General features: G+C 45.7%; 1 protein-coding gene and 1 long non-coding RNA gene across 16 annotated transcripts in view; one reads left to right on the plus strand and one right to left on the minus strand.

Moving 5' to 3' along the window:
- Positions 1 to 11,918, minus strand: part of LOC149873619 (uncharacterized) — a 25,580-nt gene extending 13,662 nt beyond the window's left edge. Inside the window, exon 1 of the long non-coding RNA XR_016442501.1 lies at positions 11,786 to 11,918. This is a non-coding gene — a long non-coding RNA (uncharacterized LOC149873619). The remainder of the gene's footprint in view (positions 1 to 11,785) is intronic.
- Positions 1 to 24,666, plus strand: part of TLR5 (toll like receptor 5) — a 158,271-nt gene that overhangs the window by 49,547 nt on the left and 84,058 nt on the right. Inside the window, exon 5 of one of the 15 annotated variants that reach the window (XR_016442496.1) lies at positions 23,113 to 24,663. The exons of 11 other annotated variants lie outside the window; for them this stretch is intronic. The gene's annotated coding sequence lies outside the window, so the exon portion shown is untranslated. Of the gene's footprint in view, positions 1 to 7,564; positions 11,791 to 17,893; positions 18,032 to 18,780; positions 20,085 to 23,112; positions 24,664 to 24,666 lie in introns of those variants that run through there. 3 more of the 15 variants (XR_016442500.1, XR_016442499.1, XR_016442498.1) reach the window with 3 other exon arrangements.

A 24,666-nucleotide genomic window follows, 5' to 3' on the forward strand; every position in this document is an offset into this window, starting at 1 on the left:
TACTGGAACCTGAAGTGCTTTATAAAGGTGAATACATTTCATCGTCTTCCATTTTATACAGGGGGGAACTGAGCTACAGGGAATGAAGTTGCCTAGATTTATGTAGAGAGAATCAGTGGCAGTGGTAAGACCAGAATTCAGGTTTCATTTTCAATTCTTCTATTTACTGAACATCTCTGCTTCTTTAATGAGAGAGAATGTGAGAGAGAGTGTGTCAGGCAGCAAGGGGAAAGAAAAGGAATATCCACTAAGATATTAGTCTTGTTTATCCTATTCTGTCAGAGATTTTCAGCATGTATTTTGAGCAGTACAGAGACTAGAGGCCTTTATTTCTCTTCAATGTTAAAGCATTAGCAATGCCCCAAACACCCAGGGATGGATGCAGAGGTGGTGAATGTCATAGTCACACTCCCCTTTTCATAGCGTAGTCTCTGGTTCCCCACAGCCCTGGACACCCACGTCCCTGTGGAGTCCAGAACGCGCTATGGGAACAGCAGCCAGGGACTTTTGTTAAGTCCCCAAAACAGGCAAGAAACTCTTCCTCCGTTAGCACCCCTCCCTTCCCCTCTGCACCCAGCAACACCTTGCCTCCCTTCCCCTTCTCCCTCTCCCTTACTAATTATGCCTTGGACAAATGGAAATGGGAGACCTACATGCCACTGTCCCCAGCTGACCTGAGGGTGGGGGGAGCCCCAGAGCCATTTCTGCTTTGTCCCAGCTGGGGCTGTAGGGAGCATCTGTGCAGGAAACCTGTCGCAGTTGGGCACAGCAGCAGAGGTGGTGGTAGGTAGGTTTCTCCTTCCTCCCTCAGCAGTTCCCCACCAGCTCAGGAGCAGGCACAAGAAGGGGAAAACTCACCAACTACTGTTGCTGTCCCCAGCTAAACCTGGCTCCCTGCAATGGAGCGCAAGCAGCCAAAAGAATGGCGGTAACAGGCATATTCAGCACACAGCAATGACCCAGCTGGGGCCTGATCCAGCTGTGCAGCAACAGCCTGAGCAGGGTCCAAAGCAGCCACAAGGGAACAGCTCAGCCAAGACCTGATACAGCCATACAGAAACAGCCTGGCCAATGCCTACGGTACTGGCCCAGCTAGGGTCCAATGCAGACATGCAGGATCAGGCCCTGGTGGGGCAGTTCCCAGGCAACTGGATCAGGTCCCAGATGGGCGGATCAGGTCCTGGCCAGGCCATTCCTATGCAACTGCATCAGGCCCTGACCGGGCCATTTCCACACAACTGGACTGGGCCCTGCCTGGGCCAGCACTGTGCACCAGATCCGGCCCACAGATTGGACCTGGCCTGTGGACAGACTTGGCACCACTTTTGTGGCCCAGGGATCAAAAGGGTGGGGCACCACTGCTGCACAGGTAGAAATAGAGAAGGGTGTATGTAGCCTGACTAAGGGGAAGCACCTTGGAGCAGCTACTCCATCTGTAACATCTGACAGGTACTTCCCTGCTGTCTACATCCCAAATAACTGCAGGGGTTTTGTGGGGCACACAGGACTAAACTCTGGATGGCAAAAAGGGAAGAGAGAAGAGATTGATGGGAAAAAGAAATGACTATGCCCTAACTCTCATCAGTGTCGGCCAGGCTCAGTCCTGGCTGGGAAGCCTCTTTGGAAATGCCAGAATTGGGAGGAGAGGAATGTGTTTCTATCTCCTGCTCAAATCACTCCCTGGAGTGAATGGTGGGACATTAAAAGCTCATCAACAATCAGAGAAAAGTTTTCTTCAAAATGAGACAACTCTAGGTTTGTTTCCTCACAAAACAAAACAAAACAAAACCAGAATTAAAATCAGCAGGGAGAAGAGAACATGCAAAAGCATGAAGGCAGCATTGTCCTGCATGGTCTTGACAACAGAGAAATCAGGGGCAGTGCAGTCTCCCTCTCACCCATCTACCTACAGCTGAATAATGATCTCTGTTGAGCAGAAGCCAGAGGGAGGTGAGCTTTCTCAGCACCTTTAAGTAGGGGCTCAGCACTTTAAAGTGACGGTCCCAGACACAGCAAAAGCTTAAACTATGGTTTAAGTTGAAGCCAATGAGAGCAAAGTATTTCACCAGGCTGTGTCTTTAGAAGTCTATGGTAGATATAATCAGAAATCTGACTCGATGAAAGCTAGCAATGTAGAGCTAGGTTAGTCTAAAATAGGAACTTCTTCCTCATCGCTCCTGAACCTTTACGTAGGCGAACCTACCTAAACTTTTCCCGAGGCTTGAAACAGCTCATTTAGCTTTCCTCTCCCCTCCCACCCTTCCCTGTAATCCTTCATTTTCATGCAATCCTCCTCCCGTGTTCTGGCTGAAGAGGGAAGTAACAAACCCATAACTAAAGTGTTCAGTGAGAGGAGGAGTGAATGTACACTAGTACCGAGTTCTGACTTTTCTCCAATGGACAGGAGTTCATCTCCAAAGACTACTACCACTGCATGCATTGTTGGTACCAGAGCCGGCAGCCTCAGCAGAGAGAGCAGGAATTAAAGGATTAGACTGAGGGAGGCAGAGAGGATACAACGCACTAGCTGGAGGGCTGGGAGACCTAGGTTAAAGTCTCTGCTTTGCCATGGCTTCCTGGGTGACTAAGGCACTTGGGGTGTGTCCATAATTCTTCCACTGTGCTCTTGAGCATGCCACCAAGAAGCACAGCTCCACTCACCCTCTCCCATTCCTCACATCCCACCCCCATCAATAAGGCAGTGAATAAGGCTATTCCTTTCTCCCCCACTCCCTGCTATGCTCCCAAGTGGTCCACCACCAGCACGCTTGAGACACTGTTTTCAGGGCAACTGCATCACCCCCTTCCTAGGGCTGGTGTGTCAGGAGCGGAAGCTCGTGGCCAGGCCATTTTCAAGAGCGGTGGCCCTAGGGGCACTGGGAGCCCATCTTGCTGTGCTTCGGTTGCCTGTCTTTAGAATGGGGCAAATAGGACTTGCCTACTTTACAGGGGCACTGTAAGGATTAATACATTAAGGATTGTGAGGCTCTGAGACATGATGATCAGTGTAAATGTCGGAGATAGGACAGGAATTGAATTTTGAGCTCACCTTTCCTCTCAGTCAGGTCAAAACCCAATCCCACCCTGTCATGGGTAAAGGGCACTTATTGTTCACACTGTGCTAATTTGGTAGGGGAAGAGACTTCCATGGTCAAAGCAGCACATTTCAGGAGAATTCACTGTGGACCAACACTATTTCAATTTTTTGCTAAAACTGGAAAATCTTTCCTATCTATTCTAATCAGCCTACAGGGGAAAAATACAGTTGAGTAGAGAGTGGGAAGCACCCCCCCCCCCCGTGTGTTCTTCCTCTGGAGTATTTACTCGTACTTCCATGGTCATTTATGCTAACAGTGTCCTTTTCATCAGTGTTCTTCTCTGAGAGACTCATTCATAATATTCTGATTTGGTATATACACATTCGCCTCCCTGGTACTTCAGCACTCTACAACTTCATTCATACACCAATACACACATCAGAGGGCTGTTAAGTAAAACCCCAGGAAGTTTGCTCACAGACATGGTCTATTTTAAGACTTGGACTGGGTCTTGGAATTTTACAATATTCAGAGGATTTGGCAGTGCGACTGTTTCCTCACCAGGACATGCGGGCTGCCAGAACTACATGTACAGCACACCTTATTGAGAACAAATGGGCTATTCCATAGGGTCAGGGATAGAAATGTATATTTAAGCCATGCTCAGGCAATTTTGGAAAACCTTTGCAGAGGGCCACCAGACTCCCTTTGAAGGTAGGCTTGCCCAGGTGGAGCTGGCCATTTGAAATGAACACATTAGGTCTGCTTGCCTGCATTGTCACTAATGACAAATAAGAATGTATATACAGATGTAAAGAGCGGGGAAAGTTCTGGTTTAGTATTAGCTTGTATTGACAAAACTAAACTGTGTGTTCATTCATATGACAGTGCTGTAAAGAGCATAGTTAAAATGCTATTTGATGCCTTCTCTGCATCACTAGGCCTAAAAGAAGTAACATATTCTAAAAACCGCTGTGCAGCAGTAGTGGGTGGAGTGAGACTGTGTGGTAGTCAGAGGCCTAAGAGGAATGAACCAGCCAGCAGGCAGGGTATTACAATTTTTCTACTATGGTTTATTGCTAGAGGTCATGTTGCAGCTGCAGAATCCCTCTCACTGGGGTGCTAGACTTGTGCTAACAACATAGCTATTGTGGTTAAGTGGGGGGCCCTTCAAGTAAAAATCTAAAGAGATTTTAAACACTACAATCCTAAAACCTCAAGGCTAAAAGAGATGTCAACCATGTTTCCAGCTCTCTTTCTCTTGCTTCTGTAATGAAGCAGCAGGCCAGAATGTAAAGTTTCACACCTAAAGTTTGACAAATACAACTTAACTAACCGCTAGGGGAGGCATTTCAGCTCACAGCACTCAGTTCATCGCCTCCCCCCTGCCCCTTCCCTCTGGCTCTGACTCTAGCTCTGGCAGCAGAGAGGGTAGAGTGGCAGCAGCAGTGCAAAAGCAGGAGCCAGAGCTTTGATTCCTCTGGGGCAATATGTCACCTCATTTATTTGCCATCAACAAGCAGGTTTAGTTGCCAAAAAATTATTCCCTCCCCCAGCAGCAGCAAGCCTCTGGCTCCTGCGCCACTGCTCTGCTCTCCCGGCTGGCAGACCTGCACCAAGGAGGGTCCTGAGTAGGGCTGTGCGAAACAGCACTGTTTCATTTTGACTTCTATTTCACTGTTTTGAAGGGGCAGTGTTTCGTTTCGCTGGTTTGAAGCACTGTTTTGTTTTGTTCGTCAAAACTGTTTTGCTGTTTCCACTTTTGGCCCATAGGCTATAATAGGGAATCATGAAAATGCCTATAACTTTGTCATTTCCTGCCCAATTCAGATGAAAATTGCAGGGATGGTAGCTCCTTCTGAGGGCATGAAGCCTGTTAAGTTTCAAGGAGAGAAGTGCAGGGGTTTCTGGGAAACTGCACCTCAAGTTGCTGAGAGCAAAACTCGTATCACCTGCCGGCAGCGGTAGCCTGATGTCATCCCACGTGCAGGTCTGGGGGTCCGGACCCCCCAGGAGGGCTGTGCCAGACTCTTCCCAGGGGGGACATGGCTTGGGATGACAGCAAGCTGCCGCTGCCAGCTGGGACCAGCGCCAGCACTCGAGTCTGTCTGCAGCAGCCTGTGCCAAGTGCCTGGAAGAACCCAGTGCTGGCACTGGCCACAGCTGGCAGTGGCAGCATGCTGTCATCCCACATGCAGATCCGGGGGCCTGCCCCCCCAGTGAGGGCTGCGGGGCTGTGCCAGACTCCTCCTGGGGGGGCGAGGGCCCCCAGATCTGCACACGGGATGACATCAGGCTGCCACTGCCAGCTGGGGCCAGCGCCAGCACCCAAGTTTGCCTGGCGCAGCCTGTGCCAAGCACTGGGAATACTGGTGCTGCTGCTGGCCCCATCCAGTAGTGGCTGCCTGCTGTCATCCTGTGTGCAGATCTGGGGGTCCACGCCCCCCCAGAAGGAGTCTGGCACAGCCAGGCCCCCAGATCTGTGCGCAGGATGACAGCAGGCTGGGGAAATAACCCAGAGCTGCCGCCATCACCAGCTGGCGGCAGCAGCCTGCTGTCATGCTGCATCATCCAGGGGCCTGTGACCCCCGGGAAGAGCTGGAGAAAGCAATCAGAGAGCTGGGGGAAAGATCGGGGAGCTGGGGAATCCAACCAGGAACTGATCGCTTCCCCCAGCTCACTGTTTGCTTTTCCCAGCTCTTCCTGGGGAGTGTGGGCCCCTGGATCTGCACACTGGGTTTCAGCAGGCTGCTGCTGTAGGCTGAGGCCAGCAGCTGACAGCCTGCTGAAACCCTGTGCCCTCCCCTGGGAAGAACTGGGAAGTGATCAGAGAGTTTGGGGAAGTGATCAGATTGCTGGGGAATCAAGCCAGGAGCTAGATGTTAATTTCAGAACAGTCCTTCCCCCTCTTCTCCCTCCCTCTCCTTAGTTTCTGTTTAGCTACAAACAAGCCCAGCTCTGAAACTCAGACGTTTCGAGTGCCCTCGTTTCATTTCAAAGGTGTTTCAAAGCCTTTTGTTTCATTTTGATTTTGCTGTTTCGAGCTCGAAACGCAACGAAACAGCTTAAAAACGAAACACCCAGTGAAATTTTGCACAGCCGTAGTGCTGAGGATGAAGGGGATGGAGGGACGAAGTGTTAGCCACCTCCATTTCAGTACCCCCTTACGCAGTGCCTGGAACTCACGCCCTGTTCACGCACCCATCCTTATGGTTCTGGTGGAGGGAGTCTGGGAGAAGACTCCTGATTTGTACGAGGTACGCCCAGCTTACCTTTCTTCTATTCAAACACAAACACATCCTCTCTTGCCATGGAAGCTCTTGCTCTGAACTGTTAGGCTTTTGTTTCTGGGTGTATGATTCTGAGATGGCCTTTGGCTTCACCAAGTTTCTCATGAAAGGAAATCCTTTTCTCTAAACTGGTTTAATTCTTTTCCTCTGTGACTGTGCAGTGAAGAGATGGAGAGCATAGCATTTGAAGTGATTTGATCTTAATGCCATGTACTAAAGAAGCAGCTCTCCATTCACTATGACCCTCCTGTAGACCTTACGCACAGGTTGGAGGTCTCCCCATTATCCTGATATCCTATTGCTTCTGTTTCAGTGGCAGGACAAAGTAGCACTTCCTCCTTGAACCTATGAACCTTTAGCTGACTCCATCTCCAGAGCTCTGGGATATGTACACTAATAGGGTATGATCTCTCACAACATGGATTGTCTTATACACTGAAATTTGGCTTCCCTGGGGTAAAAAGATACTCTGCTCAAAGCTTTGCTTTGTCATAGGCAATCATTCAGAGCCAAAACAGTGGAGTACATGCTGCAGAGCCTGTGGACAGCAGCAACTGCTTTTGTTCTAGCCAAAGACCCAACTCGACATTCCCACTGGGATTTGGAGCCACCAGTGTTTGGGAGGGCTTGGGTCCAGGCACTTGATTAAAGATCATTTCTGACAGAAAGCAAACTACTGCCTACATCACCATTTCTCACCCTTGTCTGAAGTCAAATATTTCCATCACCCCTTTATATTTACTAGAAGAGCAATGGATGATAACAGAGGGAAGCCTATATAATTATATTTGTTCATGTGTTTCAAGAGGTTGATGGGGGGGAAAAAAACGTGCCCTTGAAGGACAAAGGTATGTGGGGAATGGGGGAGCAAGACTGCCTTCGCTTGAGAGAGTAATATAAGTAAAGACTTCTTGATGCTCCTGACTGCCTTTTGTGACCATCCTGGCTGTCATAAACCCACCATAATAAACTGTGAGGCAGATGGTTGTAGCTGGCCAACAACACATCCACGGGCTTGGGAAGGGCAAGAACAACATCAAAAAACATTGCTTGATTTAACTGATAGCAGCATGTCTGTTAGAAATAAACCAAATTGATAAGGTGATGACTGGTGTCTTAAAAACCTTGATTTAATATGCATCTTGGCATTGATGGGTCATCTTCTCAGAAGCTGCAATACAAGTTTCCCTATCAAAGCATCTGATTAATCTATTTGGTATCTTTATTTCCTCTCAGAAAGTCTCCAGAAAGCATGAATGTCAGCCGTTCATGAGTGTCTGCCTCCCATCACCCTGTCACACCCCATGACCTCCTTGAAAAGATTAGCCTGATTTATGAGCCATGCCTTGCCAGAACAACTTACAAGTTACTCTTATCCTGCGGCTTTAAAGAGAAACAACAAGTGTTTCTGCTTTGATCTGTAATTCATGACCAGCCCAGGTATCCTACCCTAATAAAACTCTATCTCTGTGAAGTGCCACCACAAGTCTTCAAATTGATGAACTCACAGCCCCAAAGCCACCTTCTTCTAGGTCACTGCAGAGAAGTAAGAGATGTGCCCCATTCATTAGCACCTCCAAGAGGCTGATTTGTCAGCCTCACTTAACATGTTAGCACTTAAATTAAAACAAAGGCTGGTCAGGGCAGAAATGCACAATTGAGGAATGGGACACTTCAAGAAAAGGAGTCTGAAGAATTTGGGGGTACTCCAATTCCCCTTTTAACCAGCTGCCAAAGGGAAGGAGGTGAGAAGCAGGATCTGTTTGTTAATCTTGTTTAATGGACCAAGTGTATAGTTATGAGAGGTATTGGACAAGCATTCAGGCACAACATGCCCTTCCTCAGGTCTGGGAAAGAAGTAGATACAGCGTAAGCTAAATACTAACTAGACCAATTATGTTTGTTTAGCCCCGTCATATAAATTAAAATGGTCACTTAAGAAGGGAAGTCAGTAGTAAACAGAAAAGGTCAGCACTTGTTACACACCAATTAAAGGATAGTGGAAATAGAAAAGCCTAAAAGGCAAGCAGGCCACGGTGACCTTATAGACTGATAAATTAAGAGAGGCGTGAGCTTTAGCCAACTTCATCATGTTTTGAATAGACTTGCAGAGAGATGAGGAACTAAACAGAAAGAAATAAAATCATTGAAATACAAGGATAGGGGGAGGAGAGGGTGCTACTGAGAGAAACAAAGATGGATTGAAGAGATCAAAAGGGATCAACAGAGCAGTTAACCTACTGAAGGACATAGGAGTTATAAAAGCTAGTCTAGGTAATGATGTAAGAAGCCAGAGTCCCCGTTTAGATCAAAGTTATCACAGTCCGGTCTGTGGACAATCTCTTGTTCTGCAATTCTGCATTTGGGTTGATTTTTAAAGTTTTGCTGTCTATGAAGAGCTACCCTGAGTTCAATGATGGAGAATGTCCAGGGAGGTTCAAGTGCTGTCTCCAGTCTGTGAGTCTTTGTGGAACTGATGTCAAACCAGTGTTGCTTTATTCTTTTATGCAGGGACTGCCCCATGTATCCAACACAGACAGCAGAGGGGCACTGTAAGCAGGTGATGGAGTATATGACACCACTAAAAAAAGCAGAAGTATGAACATGGGATGTTATAATCTCTGCTGTTTTGTTTAGTGATGAGAGTGCACAGTTGGCATCTGTGTCTGTTGCAAGGCCTGGTGGCTTGGTAAGAATAGGAGTTAGATAGCCTGTTGCTGGAGACACGGTTAGAAATTGTGGGGGGCAAAGGGGAGGGCTGCATATAAGCCAGAACAAGGCTTGTCCCCCAACACTGCCTTGAGATGGTCATCATTTTCCAGGAAGGCTGGTCATTAAAAGTAAGACCATTCAGAAGGAAATTCCCTTGGTTAGGAAAATAAAGCACCTGGCACTGGCTCCAGTAGCCTATGCCCAGTGAGCTTTCTTTGTAGCGCCCATGCACTTCCAGGGCAGATGCAGGAAGGTGGTTTCCTGAAGGAAGCTCACCTCTGTTACCATAGATAACTTCCCACTTTGTCAGCAATCTTACAAAAAAGTTACAATCGGTCATGCGTTAGTGTCTTACACCTCAGGGAAACTAGTTACCCAGGCACAAGCAACAGCTGGCCTCTCAAACCAGCTTCTTCACTAGGTTTCTGAAATTAGATTTGACTCCAGGAGAAAAGGAATGCATAGGCATCCTTGTTAGCTTCTGCAGCATGAGACACAAATGGCACTTTAATAACCCACTTAACAGTAATGAAACAGCCATTTATCCTAATTGGCAGAACACTAATTACCTAGGAAAGTGCTGCACACTTGGATGGCAGAGTGCACACAGTATATAATCAAACTTAATGATTAGGTGAAGTATCCTGAGAGAGGCATTGTCCTTGCAGATCTGCCATGCCTTCCCCACAAGCAAAAAAAATCAGCTGGTTGCAGGCTGGTGTCAGCTAAAGGTTGAAAATGGAGGGTTTCTCAGGGCTGCTAACATGTGTGGCCTGACTAAATAGGAGAGGTTTAGAGACAGGAGAATAGCTTGTATCTCAGGCTGACCTCTTCTTCCCTTTGAAAAGGATGAAGAGGGCTGTAGTGTGGCTGGAATACAAGAAGGGAAGCACTGAAACAGCCAGTTTGTAATTCCAGGTGGCTCAAGAGGAACTCACAGTCTCCACTCATGCAAAGAGACGTGAGGGTGGTTCATGATGACAGACTTGGAATAAAACCTGAGCTGATAAACATCGCAGCTGGCAGTCACAAGGGTGAATTTTAGAATTGCACTGATTCCTCCTGAACATGTTCATGGTCATAGAAATGTAGGGGAGTGGGGCTGGGAAGGACCTCCAGAGGTCATCTTGTTCAACCCCTCCTGAGGCAGGATCATCCCTATCCAAACCATGCATACAAATCCATTGTCTAACCTCTTAGAAAGACTACCATCAACCCTGACACAACACAAGCCATGACACCTTAACTTGCCACAGGTAAAGTAGGGGGATAACGGTGGCCAATGTCCTGCAGCTGCAAAGATGTTAATACACTCTTCAGAGATCCCAGGAAGAGAGCCACATCCCCTACCGCCTGCTACAAAGGAAGGTATAAACCTCCACAGTCTATACTAATTTGACCATGGGGTAAAATTCCTTCCTGGCCCCAAATATGGCAGTCAGCCAGACCCTGAGCAGAAGGGCAAGACCCTCTGGCCAGGAACCTCCAGGTTGAAGGCCCAGCAGGAGACAGAGGCCTACCTGTGGGAGGAAGAGACTCAGGTGTGGCCAGACAAACAATGCTATTATTTTAAGCCCCTGCTCTCTTTAAGTTCATGAGTGAGAATCCACTTATCCTCATGACTGTTTCATCTGCCCCTATCTTGCAATAAGTGAAGCTAAACCACATGGGGGCATTATCCTTGGGGGTAAACCACAAGGATTTACCCCCAAATGAAATAAAAGATAGGTGATTACGGCTTGGTTTCTACTTACTTACTGCTCAGTCTCACTTAAGAGTTATGGCAGATTTAGCTGACCCACAGCAAGCCCCCTAACCTTTAAATCAATATCATCAACTTGTCTGCCCATGCCGTTCTCCCAATATTTTCCCAGGCCTTCAGACAAGGAGTGCTGCAGAAGCAATGTCTGAAATGACACAGAGAGCCTCGTATCATTCGTGTACTTGCTCCTGAGGCCAGTGAAGGTGCCTCTGTGCCAGGCTTTGAATGAAATCCCACTTGGACATGTCAGCCAGGAGAACAGTGGATGCAATGCAAGGTCGTGAGGGTTGGGATAGATTTTTTAACAGGGAGTGAACAAAGCAGTCTGTAATGGACTCCAGCATCACCCTAGAATAAGCAGGAAAGTAGAACCCTTAGCCTGAGTGAATGCATGGATACACTAACACATTGGTATAAATGTGAACAAGCTTTCCATGATCTCAATGACAGGATTCTGACACCTTTGGAAACAAAATTAAAATGTTACCACCTATTAAAAAGTACACCCAGCAAGGAATGGCAGTGAATCAACAACACCGAAACCTCTGCCAGTGAAGTAAGCCATCAAAGCATGCTTCTGTGAGAGAGGTGCAATGTCAGAGTCAGAAAACATTTACCCTAAAGCCGCATTAGTCAGAGCCTTAAAATATTAGCAGAACTGGCTGCGAAAGAGCCATGCTAAAACAACAGCGGTTTTATGTACCGAAGCTACTAAATACACAAGTCTTGACCGAACAAGTACAACACTGACAGTTTGGCTAAAAAAAACAAAACCCCTCATCAGGGATGTAATAAAACCCCAAGTAAAATGTGTTCCTAGCCAAAAAAACCAAAGCAACCCCCAAAAACACAAGGCAAAAAGACATTCACAGCCTCTGAATACTCTGTGAGATAAGTTAAGTGAAGAGGCTTTTATGTCTAAAGTTGTATTCTCCTCCTAGTGACAGTGCTTCTATGATGCAGAGAAAAGTTTATACCCTCACCTGGGATGCCCTAGGCTTTCAGACGAGCGTGTGCCTTTGGAAGAGCAGATCTTGAGAAGTTCAGGAAGATAGTCATTATTATCAGTCAACCCTCTGTTCAGGTTGGAGAGATTCTTGTTTAATTTGGATGGAGTCTTCATGCCTCCTGTCCCTGCCCTGGCCTTTAAAATAGAACAACATCTCCTGGCAGCTAAAAAAGAGCAAAGGGTGAAATGTGTGTAAACAGCAATTAAAAAAAAACTTGTTAAAAAACCTCCCTTAAAAGATACTTTGTGCTCTTCTCCTGGTGAGCTCCAGACAGACAAAATAAGCGTGCCAAAACCAAATACAGCTGCAAATAAATGCAACTTTTCCAGAATTACTTTCTAACTGGGGGAGGCAAGGTGGCCCCTGCTGTCATCTCTGCTTGCATTTCTGTACTGTGTGCAGTGAAGCCCTGTATTGGGATACAGGACATCTGGGTGCTGTTTCTGTCTCAGCTACTGGCATCCTAAGTGATCTTGAGAATTCAGATCCTTTCCCCATTTCTCAGTTTTCTCACCTATACTAATAGCATAATTGTGGGGGGGTGACTAGGGCTGCAGCCTAAGGTGCTTTTTTTTTGGGGGGGGGGGGGCACAACAATAGCTTTTGCCCCAGCTGGTAGCTGGCCACACTGCTGTCACCAGCAGCACAGCAACCAGTGCTGCCCTGGGTGCCACAGTGCTGCCTTGCTATGCCTCTGATCTATACAAAGGGGATGATGGCACTGATTCCCTTTTGCAAAGCTTTTTGAGATCTCCTGATGAAAAGTGCTAGCCTCTAGACATTATTATATACTACTGTCTTCAGTTACCACTTGAGGTGATACAAGATGGAGGCAAATGCGTTGTTGAGATTGGGAGCTAAAGCTACTGAGTTTCATTCCTGCTTTGTTACTGATTCACTGTGTCAATCACTGAAAGCTTGTAATGCGCCCACAGCTCCTATTTACTTCAGTAGGGTTTCAGACCTTCACTTCTTGGGTGTTGCAGTTTTCTTGTCTGTTATATGGTTTCCAGACATGCTTCCTGCTATCTTCAGGACTTTGAGATCACTGTTGGTAATCAATGATCTACACAATAATGCTAAGCCTTCTTGTAGAGAAATCTGTTGCATCACAGGCAGAACAGCTATTATTGGAACTTAAGGAATAGGGGGATAGTCGATCAAGAAGAGCTTAACGGCAAAATCCTTCTAGTTCTGGGTGTCCAATCTTGATTTGGACCCTCATTCATGTGACTCCCACTGACTTCAGCTCCAGTTATGGACAACTACCACAGAACAAAATGGCTGCAAAGAGCTGGACACAAGCACAACTGGTACCCATGTGGCTTACAATTAGAACGTAGAAACATTTTCACCATCTTTACTCTCTATTCACACAGCTTTAGGATTGTCTGGAAGGCTTCACACCCCAAAGAGGCTGCTGTTCACTGTTTAGGCAAATCCTGTCATACAGGATGCTCCTTGGACTGTGAGATCTCCACCATTATTCTGAAATAATACAGGGCAATTTTGAATAAGGATTCACAGAAAGTGGCTACAGAACATAATATGTGAAATGGACGTATGAAGTTGCATATTGAGTAACAGCAGGATTCAGGAATTCACGTAGAGAAACTCCTCTTCAAACCACAGCTGTGGTGAGGAAGGCCAACAGGATGCTGGTGGGAATTTGTGCATAAACAGAAGACAAATCATAAGTCTGTAATATTGTACAAGACACTAATTATACTTCTCCTAAGTCCTGCTGCTCTAGGACTGGAGCTGTGAAGTAACAGAGTGGGGGGCTATTTATGTTTGCAGTTCATCTCTCTTATTTTATGACCCTGCCACATCTGCCTTGGGAACTGAGGAGATCTGTTGTTTGGTAGTTGTTGGGAATGCTAGGTCCAGTTGTTACAGAGGGCCAGGATAGTGAAGTCTGGCTGGAATAATGATAGTTTGTACTTCTCTAGCAGAGTACTTCACAAACATTGATTCATTCCCTGCAGTAATATCTCTATTGCCCAGATATGGAAGCTGAGGAACAGAGAGTGACTGCCTAAAGTCACATAGTAAGTCAGGGCCAAGCCAGGATTAGACCTCTCAATTTCCCGTTCTACCCATGAGACAACATTTCTTTGAAATCTCCAAAGAAAAACTGTACTAAGAGCAGAGAAATGAATGGCCTGACTTTGCTGGAGATAGCCACACACTTGGGTCCATTGTCCAGATCCTGAGTGAGCACACAGAAGACACAAATATCTTGGCAGTGTATGCAGGCCACTTTCAGAACTAGTGTTTCACTGTGTGGTCCTGGTGGCTTGTCTTAATTCAAGCCCCAAAAGCATTTGTCACCAGAGAGGCAGGAAGGTTTTGTTTACCCAAGAAAGGACACTGTGTGGTGCAGTTATTTATTTTTTAAATAAATCCATCTCACTCTGGATGTCTTTAACCAACGCAAAATGTCTTTAAGCAAAGAACCCTTTGTGTTACAGTGGAAATAAGCAAAAAAGCAAAATTAGAGGCCATTAGCATAGAGTAATTTAGGGCTGTAATCAAAGGGTGCTGCAGTTCAGAACTGAGATATACCACAAAGGAGGCAGCCACATGAATGCAGCACATCGTATGTATGCACTGTATGATACAGCACATTGTATGAAACAAGTGCACCACAGGTAGTCCTATGGAAACTGTACCCTCCCTGCTATGCCTCTACTATGTTCATCTGCATGCCTGCAGAGTGCCAGCATTCAAAAGATTGGACATTTTTTCATGAAAAGGAAAGATAAAAAAAAGGGGGACTAGAGATACTGCAGACGTCTCCAAATATAGTAGAGTTCCCTGATATGGGATAAGGGAGACATTTTGGCTGAAGTCCCTTCTTCACTGAAGTCAATGGGAATTTTGACTTCAATGGAACCAGTATTTTGCATGTGGTTCATGTTTGCTCATATATGCCCAGGCTATAAGGTCACTTGTAGAAGTACTGTTAGGTACAGAAGGCAGAGCTGACTAGTATGGGGCATGTTGATTTCAGTAAAGTTAACTAGATCAGAGTCACTGTAAGAATTTGATCCCATCCACCTTGAAATAATGGAGAGAAACCAGATACTTACATCAATGTTTCTCAGCCAGGGTGCCACAGCACCCTGGGGTGCCTTGAGATCCTTTTGAGGTTGCCATGGGATGTCACAATGTTTGCACTGTTAGGCAAGCAAAAATGATTGACAAGAGAAACCCAGAGATTTCAAATAGAAATTCATAATGTTTAAAACATTCTGATCTCTTGTGGTCTTTCTGAGTTCTTTACAATAGAAGAATGCCTCTACTGCATTTCTATAGTAAAAAGAAATGGAGTGCAAACTAAGATCTGACATTTGGAGGAGTGCCTTGGGTCTAAAAAGGTTGAGAAAGTGTGGATGGGTGTGGTGGGGTGGATGCACCCTTCTCTTGTACCACCATTGCCACTGTCCCCAGCTGATCTCAGCACAGGGGAAGCCCCAGAGTTGCTCCTGCCCCATGTGCACAGAGTACGTGTGTGGAAAACTGAGCTCAGCCAGGGGCAGCAGCAGTGGTACTCAGGTTCCTCCTTCCAGCCGCTGCTCCCAGGCAGCAGAGAACATGGGGGCATGGGCCAGCAGGGAGCAGGGGCTGGAAGGAGGAACCTGTGCACCACCACACATGCAGCCCCCAGCTGCAGTGTGGCAGGAGCTGCTCTAGTCCTCGCTTCCCCCAGATCAGCTGCTCCCTGCTCTGAGCCCACCAACTCAGAGGCTCCAGCTTATGCCTCTCCCTCATGTCCCCCTACTTTGAGGCTTGGCACAGACATTAAACTTTTACTGGTATCAAAAACTTTTACTGATCAGAAACCAGTCTAGATGTGTAACAGAACAGACGTTCAGTGCATACATAGACTGATTTAAAGATGGCAGAAGCCAGTCTAAGATTTGCCCTCCCCCCACCACCACCAAAGGGCAAATGTGTTTTCTGTTCGCTACCAATCTAAATTATGCTGCTTACAGAAAACTGCACAACTTTGATTGCAACTCGATCTTTTTGAATGTCTGTATGTAGCCTGAGAGGCTGTGCACCACAAGCTGGAAATCCTGCATCCTGGCTAGAAATCCATGGACCAGGGCTGAGAACCACTGGTTTAGTGGGACCCAGAGATAATGTAAGGTCAGTTGCAGTGAAGGCTGTCCAGGAAATTTACAGTGTGGATGCTTGATTCGTTTTAGAGGCAAAGATAATTCCAGGACCACCAAGCCTATATCACCACCACCATGACACTCTTCTTCAACCGGACTGAAGAAATAGCTTGTGTGGCATATACAAAAAAGAGCCAAAGGCAAGCAAAGGCTAAGGGCAGGAGAACCTCAAAAGAATCAAGAGTTTTATATAAACCTAGTCTACTCTGAGTCAACATTTTTCCTTGAAGAAGGGGGAGGGGAGTTGTGAACATTTCCCTTCTAAAAAAACCCAAAACTCTGAAACATACCATTTTCAGTTTTCATTTCTTGGCTTTCTCCTTAGCATCTCTCCCTCCCCTTCCTCCTTTTTCAGTAGCAATTTTTTTTTTAAAAAAAGGAAATAATAGGCAGGGAATGTGGAGAAGATCAAAGGAAGAGAAAGGGAGGAAAGCTTGCAAACCCCAAAATGAAAAGCTGAATACATTCAATAAAATAGTTGGCAAAATATTTTAAGTGAACAAAATACTCTGCAAAACAATAAGGACTTCAAAATGTTAATGCTGCTTCTTTCCTAGTAGTATATGTGTGATGGTACAACCATTAAATTACTCTAAGGGTTTACAAAATACTTGTTGCATTTCAAGATTATTCAAGGTTACGTTGAACAAAAGAAAACAAATAAGATGCCCCAACTTTCAGTCTGAAGATTCAGATTTGATCTAGCATTGATTCTAAAGTAAAGTGAATGGCTGGGGGGGCAACCTGGCTGTCTGTACCTGCTCCATCGCCTGAGCTGATGGAACACTTCAACTTCCCTGGACACTCCATCACTGACCTCAGGTTGCTGTCCTCAGCCAAAAACATTGAAAACCCAGTTTGAAAGGGAAGCTGCAAAACAAGAAATGATTCATGAACTGGACTGTGTAAAGTATGGTTTAAACAACGACGATGGATTCTTATCTCATTACCCGGATTAGCTTTTGTGACCCTATGGGTCACATAGGCTTAGTGCTCATTTGCTTCTCTCTCCAAGCACTGCCTCCCTATCCTCTATCTCTCTCCCTTGCTTTTCTAATTTCTCTCTCTTTATATTTTGTTTTCTGCGTGTTCTTTCACAATATCTGATGAAGTGAACTTCATTTAATGAAAGCTGGTTCTCCATCTCTCTCTCTATATAATCTTATTTTGTTAGTCTATAAAGATGCATATTTACCCTTCCTTCTTTTTAACATAAATATTGACAGAGCAGGGGACACATTGCCTTTCTTGGCCCTGTTCAAAGAATCCTATATGGGACAGAAGCCTGCACAAGCCCAGCATTTGCAACTATTACTTTATGGCCCCATATTGCCAGCAAGGTGTGTGTAGAAGCTAATCTCTACAGCCAGTTGGGAAGCAGCTTTGTCCCAGGAAAATCTCAAATGAAACCAAGTTTTTGATTTCTCACTTAAAACCCCAGTTCCTGAAACACTGGGATTTTCAGCAACTGCATCCTTGTTGCATTCTCCTTCCCCTCCCCATCAGGTTGGAGGAAACAGATGGTGGGATGGAGAGAGTCAGGAAGAAGAATTTCTTTAAGCCCTTCTTACAGCTGCTGTCTGAGAAAACTCTTCTAGTGAGGTCCTGGAGATCCTGCAAGGCTTTTGGCATACTCCATAAATTGCTACCTTAGGCAAGACATCTTGGCAGTGGTTAGAATAAATTCTTCAGCTACAATGGTTTGGGAAAGGTTTGGCCCTTCCTACCTCACTTGAACTAGAATTGTTTGATCTGTGTTTTGGATGAATCCAGCTTTTCTTTTTCTTTTGGCAGCAAGACATATAATTTCCTGACACAGTGTCAATATTTTGCAGCTTAAGACTCCTCCTTGCACATCATACTAATTATTATTTTATGCACACAAAATATTAAGGGATTACTCCAAATCCTCATCAAATCAACCCACAAAAGGAAGAGGAAACTGGAGCAGGAAAAACCTGCAATTACCGCAATTCATTCCCTGGGCCATCATTGACACAGCATTGGAACACTGTTCAGCCTGTTCTCCATTTCTCTTCAGCTCAGATATCCTCTCTGCAGAGCCAGCTCAGAGCACACAAACCTGGATTAGACATCTGTATGAATAAGGACAGCATCTGACATTATACGAGCTAAGAAAAAATTACCAGAGCTCCCTATTGTCAACTTTCAAAGGGATAAATTGATCACCAGCTGGGCTCAGGAAGAAATAGTTCTTCCTCCCCCCGCCCCCTGACTATGGAACAATATTCCATGATTACAATAGGGACACAATGAGGTGTTAAATCTTCCTTTGAAGCAGCTGGTGGTAGAGACCTTGGGGAGTGAAATACCTGAGCGGGCAGTTCACTTATCTGGAAAATTCCAGATTTTGGTTCCACCGTCTGTCCTTTCCTTGGATACCAGCTCACAGCTTTGCAAGGTGAGCCATGTGGATCTGTTTTCAGTGATTTGTTTTTATGAATAAGAGAGAAGTTCTGTCAAGATGGTGCACATTATCTGCTTTGACCACTTTTTCCTCCAGGACCAATACAGCTGCAAGCATTTTCTGCACAGGCTGTTTAAATTATGATAATTATCCATGCTTGCTAGAGTCAGCAGCTTTATTAAGCCTGGTTTCCTACTTCAACTCTAAAGCATTATGAAGTCCACATCTAACACCATTCACAATGACAGTAAGACACAAAAATCCTCCTCTTTAATGAGAGCGGATAAGTTAGATTCAGTGAAGATAGCAGAATTTGCCCCTCTCTATCGCTTGTTCAATTTCTTTTTATCTAGATGCATTTCAGAGTGACTGTCTGAAATATGACTGCACAAATTACTGGGCAGATGGGCCTGTACCTATTCCCCATACCAGATAAAGGACGGTGTATCTAATTGCCAACCCTGCAGACTCACTCTGGGATCTGAGAATCAAGCTGGAGTCTTCCTGCTTGTCGCATCATTTCTAGTAAGAATGTGGACGCATCTAGTTTAGCTTGTATGCTCATTAGGACAAGGTCTTTTGGTGTTAAATAGTAAGCCAAACTCCCAGAATGCTTTGTTAGTTATGTTATGGACCTAGCAGCCTAACAAGAATAAATATCACCTTTAACTCAGTTATCTTTGTTATGAATTTTCTGTGAAGCATCTAGTTCCTCTTTACTACTTCTTTTTTTAAAATGCCAGATAGTTACCAATAAAAATTATTTATATGCATCGCTTTGGGGTATTTTTGAATACTTCTTCTTTTGAGACAAGCGGGTATACCTGAGCTAATTCTGTAGGCTGAGCTTGCTCTGCAAGAATATGTTGCAGCATCACACCCAACCTAGATTTGGTGACATACACCTTGGTTATGGTCTTTATAGTGGGCAAACTGGGTTATGCCTTGGCTCTTAGCATAACTGTAGGCCTTCCCGGGACTAAGAAATTAAACTGTACAGAGTGCTGTGATTGGCATGGTGTGTGTTTTGTGTTCCCAGCCTGGGGAGACAGGAGCAACCTTGGAATTCTTGTTCGAATAATGGGGATCCCAGAAACTAACATCCCACAATACACCCAGTAGAGGATCTGAAGTTGGTACCACTGAAGGTTGCTGCTGTAACATCTAAAGAACCACTTGTCAGGTCATTATTATAGGGGGGAAACCTGTAATAAAGCCTAGCGGTTACTATTAAAGTTCACTTGATAGGACAAAGGGCCATGTTGATCCTTGGGGATTTCTGGTAAAAGGAATCCTAGTGGCAACAGTCTTTTATAGTCCTAATCAGTAAAGGAATGGAGCTGTGCTGAGCTAGTCTTCTAAACTATTATTCCTAAATTAACTAATAGTCAACAAGAGAAATCAAGGAACTGAAATTCAGCTGCCATTCACTGAAGATGTGGCATAAGGTAATCCAGCTCACTCTGCCACAGTTTTGAAGGCTCTGAAGCGGGAGTATTTCCTTACACTAACTGGAAGAGATCAAGCCATCTTGATCTCTTTCATGCAGTCACTTTTAGCCTCTGATAAACTCCACAGGGCAAAGATCATACGTGTCTGTAAAAGCCCCTGCACACCCAAGGGACTGAAGAAACAACAACTAACAGTCCTGGGTGAGCAAATTATCTTACCTTAGGATATTATGATGCTTGTCTATCTTTGACATTGCTAAAGTCAATAGCAATAACAAAAACTCAAGAGGATTTCATAGACTCGCTTGCACGTCTCCTTTTTTGAGGCCAAAGTTCAGCTTTGCTTGTGGTAGAGGTTTTGAGGGAGGGAGAAGTTGGTGCTGGGAAGGATTTACAAATAAAAACACAACTGATCTGCGAGTGGCTCTTCTGGTGGAAAGGCCTTCTCAAAAGGCAAGGCATTGCAATGTTTCCTGAAGCTGGTCAGACTCTGGGTTTGCTGGATCTCCTCTGGAGGACTCTTCCATGGCTGGAGCCCCAGGAATGGAACATGTTTTTCCCATCTCTCACTTGCTTTGGCCTGGGGCTTTGTGCTCCACATTGTCCCTCAGGAATATACAGCGATTCATAGATTGAAATTCAGTCTTTGATGTGCCTGGGGTTTGATCCATTAACTGCTCTGAATATTGGGAAGAACATCTTCAAGTGGCATCTGAAGCTGGCTAGCCAACTTTGAAGGGACTTGAGCTCAGGCCTGGTGTGCTCATGAAAGACTGAGGATGTGGCCATGTACAATTTGCTCCTGGTGGATTGTGTACATTATCTTAACATTCAGCTTCAGAAAGACTGAGTTATTGAACTCCAGGCTGGCAGTGACAAATCCTGCAGCCAGATCCCCATCTGGGGGAAAGAGACAAAAATTCTTAGCAAAAATTATATCAGTTCCTAGAAATTTCTAAATGTGAGCTTTTGTCAGTAAATTGAGCTGATATGACTCAAAGCCTTATAGGTAGCAGACAAGATGACTAACAGCTTCACTTTTTTGACAATAGCAAATCCTTGAAAGTAGATGCTGCTGTCTCATCTATATAGCAGGAACTTTGTTTAACTGAAAAACTGATTCCCTTGGGAACTGCCCGCTCTTTTGTTCTTTGCTGCAAGAAGAGGGTGGAGAATATATGAGCAGTTCTTAAAAACCTAAACTACATCCTCCAGGGGATATACAATGCTAAACAGTCTATGTGTAAATGCAGGAACCTTCCTGTGCAGCTTGTATGTAGAAGAGCAAGGAGGGGGTCATTCCTCCCGGCTTGGTCTCTAGATTTGCATGCTGGTGAACTCTGAAGTGACGATCCAACTTTCGCTCGTGAGCAGATGCTAGCAGTATGGCTCTTTGACTAATAGAACTGCAGCACACAAAGGGCTATTAGCAAAGGCCCTGGCTGAGTTCACTCTGGTGGCACAATCCTACCCTTAGTCCTGAGTTTTTCTTCCTGTTAGGATCCAAACAAAAATAAACAAATGAGAATGATGGATTAGGGAACTAAATCAAAGCTTTCCAGGGCTACCCGTAGCAGCTGAATGACTGAGCCAGAAGGGGAGCTGGATACAAACCATCAGCAACAAGGAAGATGGGGACCAGGAGTTGGGCTCAGAGCTATGGGCCTGCGGGCTAATCTGAGTGCTGATTCAGGTGCATCTGAAACAGGCTACTGACTAGATCAGAGAAGGGAGTGATCTTTTCCCTGAGGATTGTTATAGAAAAAGAGAATACTAGGTTTAGAAGGGACTGCAAGGGTTAACGGTGCTCTCGGTGCCTCATTTCTCCACTGTAAAATAGGATTAGTGACATTTTCTTCCTCTCTGTCTTATGCATGTAGATGGTAAGCGGGTTCTCTGTACAGTACCTAACACAATGGGACACTGATCTCCATTTACATGCTGTGTTAATACAAATCACAGCAGCTCACCACAGGGGATAAATCATAGAGGTAACCATAGGCTCTGAGAATAGTGAACAGCAGGAATGAGATACTAAAGTGAGTCAACTGAAGCTCATTCCAGTCACGCCGATTTTCTCCTCATGTTTGCAGCAAGTGCTGGGGGAAGAAGGGAGAGTATTTCCTCTCTCGTGTACTCCTCCTTGTGCCCACAACTACTCCTTGTGCCCAGGTGGCAATTATCACTCTGACTCAGGTGATCAGGGGTCATCCCCCTCAGAGGTAGTCAGCTCCCCTCTCTTCCTTGCCAGTAGCAAGGACACAGGGAGCAAATCACTTACTGCTCCTCCCCAGCACTGCCAGGACTGTTAGTTCAGAAAAAACTGGGGATGGCTCAGCTGTCCCTGTGTGAATCCAGTTCTCCCTAATAACAGAGCCGGTCATTACATTAGAAAGAAGAGCATAGTGACCTCAGCGAGCTCATAGCTACTGCTGCATTTCAACCCCACAAATGTCAGTCCTATAATCCAGAATTCATTCTTACTCTGCCTTTCCCTTGGATCATACTGAGAGATCAGAGAGATGACACCAGGACCTTCTCCTCATCCTGCTCCCTAGAGCTTGTGCTCAGCTGCAGGCCATAGCAGCTGCTACTCAGTCTCTGAGTTGCATCCACACCTGTCAGATGTGGTGGGCTGGAGCTCAGAGACCTCAATTTATTTTTCTCTCTTGTTCACCTGTTGTGGTGAAATTGTCCAGTCTGGCAGGGTTGCTTTGTATGCAAAAGCTGCGGCTGGAGAATGTGCCCACGTTTCCTTCAGTGACCTGTGCTGAGATTCTCTGTTGTCCAGGTCCCAGTTATGGAGCTGCTGCCCTATAGAGCAGAGGGACAGCATAGGGGGTCGGACCTGATGATCTGTTTAGGTCCCTTCCAACCCTGAGCACTATGAAACTATGAAAGACAGGCTATTGAACAAGGTACACTCAAGAGTCTTGTCCAGTTGGATGCATTGCCTATTAGCTTCCATGTCAAGGTCCTTTAAAGCAAAACAGAGCGGTGTGCTGGCTGTAGGCTCTTTGAGGCAATCTGAAATCAGTAAGACACATCTCAATGTTAAAAAAAAAACGCATGCAAGGGGGTTCTGGCTTCCTTGCTGTCTGGGTTTCTTAAGAAAGGGTGGACCACTGTCCACATAGAGGGCAAAGGGATGGTGGGGGGAGGGAAGGGTGAGCAAAGGCACTAACGGGAATGTCTGTTATAACTCTCTGCTTTGTTAATCTTAAATCACAACAGTGTGAAACTGGAGCAAGTGTGAGAGAGCTGAGGACACCAGCTGGTTTTCACATCAGTCCCCTTTTCTCCCAAAGTATTAAAGAACCTGAGAGGAAGCAAGAAAGCGAGCAAGTGTGTGTTTGTCCATGAGATGCCAGGACCAGTTCCAAAGCCCTGCATAATCTGAACAGGCACTGGATTTATGGATATGCACCCTGTGGATTTATAGTCTGTCTCTGAAGTGCATGCTGCCCACTCTTAGCAGTTTCCCTTCCATGTGTGGCAGAGCACATTAACATTATTAATTCAGGCAAGGGCTATATTCAAGCAGGACGCCATTCAAAATATTAACCCCACCAGCTCTCCTCCACGCTGACAAATGAGCCCTGTCGAAGGCAGCGCATGAAGCATTTGGAATGCAAACCAGGAAGGTGGCTCGATGGACAGGGACAGCTGCCAGCAGGCTGAGGGATTAGAGGCTGGGGTGGTACAGAAAGAGTCATTTTTGTAAGGAGCCTTTGAAATGATCAATATTGTCTCCAAGTATTTGAAGAAAGTAAGCGTCCCAGGGGTAGAGGCATTGCTTTGGAAGGGAGGGTGAAGGGAGGAATGGCCAACAGCAGAGCAGAAGGATGACAATGGACAAAGGAAAATTTGGACCTAATAGCAGGAAGATAAATGGCTGTGAAACCCATTAGCCTGAAGAATAGTCCCGGAGGAATTGTGTCACCCATGGCCCCCCGCTGTATGGGGCATCACACCTGCTCAAGTGCAGATCAATCACCCTCTAGTGGCTGGAGGACTGGCAGGGATAAAAGCCATAATGAAGGGCTAGGTTACCTGATGGGTCTTTCTTTTTGCCACAGTTTGTGGCTGGGTAGGAATCGTATAACGATAAGGCACACAAAGATTGTAAGTGTAGGCCTCCCCATCTGATTTACATCCCTCAAGTGTAATCTCTAGCTCTGTCCCTTTAGGGCAGTCATTCAGGCACAGAAAGCAGAGCTGGGGCTGAGTCAAGGCAGAAGGCTTGGAGGGGAGAAAGAGAAAGAAAGAGGGGTGGGGGGAAGCTAGCTTTTGGAGAGAGGGCTGGAAGAAGGGCAAGAGAGATTTGGAGCTGGCGGGGGGACAGGAGGTCACTGGTGATGGACCTTATTGGGACCTGCATTAACGCCCACAGATCAATACTGTCCTTCCGGTTCCTCCAACCAGCTGAGAAGCTGACTAAAAGTTGGCTTGCAGGGCTATCTACAGACAAGGTTAGATCCAGCACATAGATTTCGCTTTCACAATGGCGTTTTCATAACCGTGTTGACTAGAGGCAGTCCTGAAATACAGAGGATACTAAATGAAAACAGCATGTAAGCTAACGTGCCCGGCAGCACGGGGCCCACTTGTAAAGTCCTCGAGTCATGGTAACAGAATTAAAAAAATCAGCTTACAATAACAGGGCTGCCAGTCCGGTAGGGTTTCTAAAAGTGAAATAAAGGTAAATTTAAACATAGTGGCACTGCATCTCTTTGGGAGAAGCAGAAAGTTAGAGGCTGATCCATCTGCTTTCCTGTTCCTGTTTTC

Source organism: Crocodylus siamensis, chromosome 1, assembly GCF_052110815.1.
Source record: "Crocodylus siamensis isolate JL-2025a chromosome 1, ASM5211081v1, whole genome shotgun sequence".
Lineage (NCBI taxonomy): Eukaryota > Metazoa > Chordata > Crocodylia > Crocodylidae > Crocodylus > Crocodylus siamensis.